Genomic DNA, 4,694 nt, shown 5'->3' on the forward strand with positions numbered 1-4,694 from the left:
ATTTTATTTAATAAAGATTAATTTAAATTTCATGCAATTAATTTTTATTGCTTTTAGTATATTTAGAGTTGTGTAATTACTTGTTCCATGACTCATCTGTCAGTTTGTTGTATTGTGGTGACTTGTAAGTTGCTGTGATATTGAAATCTATGTCACCGGTATTTTACAGCATTTTTAATAATAGGTTTGTTGAGATTAATTTAAATGTCATGCAATTAACCATTATCGCTTTTAATACATTTACAGAATTGTGCAATCAGCATTGCCTAGGAGTCTTAATGTGGCACTGTAGAATAAGTGTTAATACGAAAAATTGGTTTGAACTGTAAAGTCATTGGTTCAGAATCATTCTTTCTTCAGAAACACTATAAAGAGTCACTATGAGTCAGAGTCTGAAGGAGTTCTGGTGTGGCTCTAAATAGGATCAGAACTCGACGATAATGTCGGTTTGAAACACATGTCAGAAGCGACCTGATGGCACTTAACGAATTTCCTGTCGCTTTATGGAGAAAGATGAGGCTTTCTGCTCCCGTAAAGATTTACAGCCTTCTTGTTGATGTTGTTAAGTGCCATCAAGTCGGTTCCGACCCATAGCGACCCTTGGTAGGGTTTCCGAGGAGCAGATGGTGAGCTTGAACTGCTAACCTTGCAGTTCATACGGCTTTGCAGTCTGGTGCATTAACCCACAGCGCCACACCAGGACTCCCTTAAAAACCCTAATAGGGTTGCTATGATTCTGAACCAACTCGAGGGCACTTAATAACAAGAGTATGTATAGGAAGTGACTCGATGGCACTTTTCTCCACAGCTCTATTGAGAAAGATGAGGCTTTCTGCTCCGGTAAAGATTTACAGCTTTAGAAACCCTATAAAGGGTTGCTATATATCGATGGCAAACAAACACCACCAGCATAGCCAACAAATTCATAGTTTTTTGTTGTTCCTCTAGTATACTTTAAAATTATTTCTTCTGTCTCCTTTACCTTCTTTCCCATCCCAGCCCCTATTCAGGGGAATATGAAACTCACCTAAAGAATGCAAAGAACCGGTAATCACTTAGGCAAGGCACCATTCAGAAAATGCAGACATTTATAAATTGGGAGATACAGCTTGGAGAGATCAAACAAGACTAGGAGTTGTTACTTATCGCAAGCATTGACTTTCCCTGCCTATTGCCTTAAGCAGGAGAGGGTGGAGGAGAGTTAAAAAACAAAAACAAAAAACAGCTGAAGCAAACCCTACTTTTGCCAGGCAAATACTGCTACAGTAAAACTAGGAACTCTCCTTACCACCTAATTTTAAATTCAAACAACACACCACTGGGTGTGTTCACGTCACTACGTTCCTGTTTCGTCACCTCTCCTGCCAATTCCCATATTCCACCTCTCTGTCTGCCAGTAGAACCTCTAAGTGGCGCATTTCGTCTCTCCAGAAGATTGCAGTCGGGCGCCATCTTTGCTGCAATGGATGCTGTTAGCCTTGCTGTGAGTAATCTCCATGAAACCAAATTCCCTGAAGGTTTCAAGATACAGGCCACCAAGTTTCAGCATGATACCTATAAAATGTTCATCGAGGGAATATCCTGTGATATCAGTAAGCAAGCACTTCTTGAATACTTCTCTCAGTTTGGCAAGATCATAGACTTTACTATCAAAATCGACCCAAACACTGGACAATCCGGGAGAATTGGATTTGTGCTTTTCAAAGATAGTGCCATGGTGGAGAAAGTGCTCCAAATAAAAGAGCTCAAACTGAATGTCAAGCGAATAGATATCAAAAGGGCTCAAGCCATGAAATCCAAATTCCCTCCCAGAAAGGTTTTTGTTGGTGGGCTGAACCCTCGTATGTCTGAAAAAGAAATCAAACAGTACTTTGGTACATTTGGAATTATTGAGAGTATCGTGCTTCCAGTGTGGCCAAGAACGAGGGAAAGACGAGCTTTTGGCTTTATCACATATACAGATGAAAAACCAGTAAGAAAGCTGTTAGAGACCAGGTACCATTTAATTGGCTCCAGGAGGTGTGAAGTAAAAATTGCGTTCCCGAAAGAATATACTATACCACAGCAGACAAGAAGTGATGCTTCATTTGCCTATCCCGGCAATTACTGTGGAGGAGGTTCTCATCTAAACCCAGATGGCTGCGGAGCAAACACAGATGCTAGTGGAGCAAACCCAGATGTTCAAGGGGCTGTTGGAGGTGGTGGTCTTCCTCCCATTCTTGTTCCTGTTCCTGTTTCAGTCTACAATGAAATGAGATCTGATCAGGTATATGGCCATCTCCATAATGTCTACAGTGATCAGCCAATGTTTAGTGGCTATGGTGGAAGTTATATTCCTGGATATAGCTATGGCACCAACGTGTTCGGATCTACAGTCACTAACTTTGGTGTGCAAACAAACCAGGCAGCTCCTTACTATAGTGGTTACCAGGGGTTTTACCAACAATTCTGAAAAAGGATGAAGTCGAAACCACCCAACCACCCTGTTCTGAAAGAAAAGTTTGTGTTCTCTTGATAAGAAATGACTGCATGACTTTTGTAAGACTTTGACACTATTTCTGCCTTAATTATTTCGGGCTGTTCATGAGATCCAGTTATTTTTCACCATTGCACATCGATTTCACTCTTTTATTTCACTACCAACAAAAAAAAAAAAAAAACAAGGTTTAAAACTTTGCATTATTTTTTATGGAAGTTAACGGGTCTTCAAAAATAAACGTTTGCTATTTTTAAATGAAACTATTTCTGGTGGATTCTATTTGGGGTTGGGGTTTTGGCTTTTTGGTTTTTTTTAATGAGGGTAGTGGGGGAAGTCTTTAGTCGGTTATGTACCTTTGGTTTTGTGTTGTTTTATACAATGATAAGTTTGAAGTAGAGCAATCTGGAGTTACAGTGAAAAAGACATTTAAGTTTCACTGCTTGCATTAATTTAAAAAAAAAAAAAAAGTAAGGGTTATTCTGAGACCCACTAGGTTCAATAAAGGAATTTACAGTCCCAGGCAGAAATAATCCAAGAAATCCAATACAGTGTGGTAAGTACTAGACTTCATTGTTCAGGATGTTTCAACTCATTGCGACCTTGTATAGGGTTTCTGAGAAGCAGCTGATGGGTTTGAACTTCTGACCATGTGGTTTGCAGACCAGTGCTGATCCTACAGCGCTACACTAGGAGTCCATGTAAATGATGGCATGATATTACAGATATGTTGTTGTTAGTGCCATTCAGATATAGGGCATTTAAAATACATCTGGGATAAAAGGGGAAATTATTAGAGTAGGTATTTAGTGGATGAGCCTTTGAGAATGGACTATGCTAAGAAAGTCAAGCAGCCTTTCAAAAGAATTGTGTCCAGAATGCAGCATGCAGTTTTTGAAGATAACAAGTCTTTTGCTTTGTTTTTCTTTTCTTTATAAAAGGTATAAAAAAGGGTGCATATGGAAAACAGCAGAAAGGAGATGGGTAGGGCCTAGAGCATATGTTAACAAAAATATAATGTGTGTCACAAATTCAAGTCACATAATTTAAAAAAAAATACTAGAAATCACTATTAGAGTAAAAAGAATCATATAAAATTTATGGTAACACCTTGTATTTAGCTTAATATAACCAAATCATTTTGATGTGCAATCAAGGTAAAAAAGAACTATTGAGACATTTTACATAATTGATTTTATACTGAGTCATCCACATTTTGGGTGTTTTTACTTTTATGTTGTTGTTAAGTTCCATTGAGTCAGTTTAGACTCATAATGAACCTGTATAGGGTTGTTAAGGAGGGACTGGTAGGTTTCAACTGCCAACTATGCAGTTCAGGGTCCAGTGCTTACCTTACAAAGCCACACCAATTAAGACTAGTTACATTTCAAGTGCTCAATAGCCACATGTGGCTAGTAGCTATTGTAAAGGACAGTGCAGACCTAAATCACAATAGGATGACATTTAGTACTAAGGAGTTGAAGTAAGGGAAAATTAAAAGATCTAAAACAGGGATAGACATGAAACATCAACTATCTAGTACATGCTCAAAATGATTTCCAAGATGGGATAAAAAAAATTAATGACACTAAACCCTGGCCAAAAAAAAAAAAAAAATCAAACAAATGGGAAGCCAAAATTTTAATAATATATGGTAATAAGAAAACAAGCTTGAAATTTGAGGCTGGAGTCATTCATTTTATTTAGAAAGATGTGTAGTTACTTTCTTTATTAGAATGGAAATATTCTCAGGGCAAAATGTTTTTAATTCATTTCTTGTATCTTTATATTTCCTTTAGCATCTAACAAGGACTCTTGGAAATCATAGACATTTAAAAATATGGTATTTATTTTTTCAACAATTTATGAAACAAAACTATTATGAACTGAAAGATGAAATAGAAGAAGGTACTATAAAGAAAACCTTAAATTGTTTCTTTGCATCTTTAGGAATTGCATATTTTACAAGTTGTGTTTCTTTGATGATGCGGACCTTAAGCAACTGACTACTAACCTAAAGCTTGGCTTTACAATCACCAAGAGGTGCCTAAGAAGTCAGGCCTGGCAATATGCTTCTCAAAGATCACAGACTTGAAAATCCTGTGAAGCAGTTCTACTCAGCACATATGGGGTGGCTAGGAGTTGGAATCAGCTCAACTACAAATAAAAACTAAAACATGAAAATGCATATCTTAAGAAGCAGGTGACTAATAAAATA

At 37.4% G+C, this 4,694-nt stretch overlaps 1 pseudogene; it reads left to right on the top strand.

Annotated features, from left to right (window-relative positions):
* Positions 1 to 1,462: 1,462 nt before the first annotated feature.
* Positions 1,463 to 2,452, top strand: LOC102841406 (annotated as a pseudogene).
* The last annotated feature ends 2,242 nt before the right edge of the window (positions 2,453 to 4,694 follow it).

Source organism: Chrysochloris asiatica, unplaced genomic scaffold (genome assembly GCF_000296735.1).
Source record: "Chrysochloris asiatica unplaced genomic scaffold, ChrAsi1.0 scaffold00180, whole genome shotgun sequence".
Taxonomy (NCBI): Eukaryota; Metazoa; Chordata; class Mammalia; order Afrosoricida; family Chrysochloridae; genus Chrysochloris; species Chrysochloris asiatica.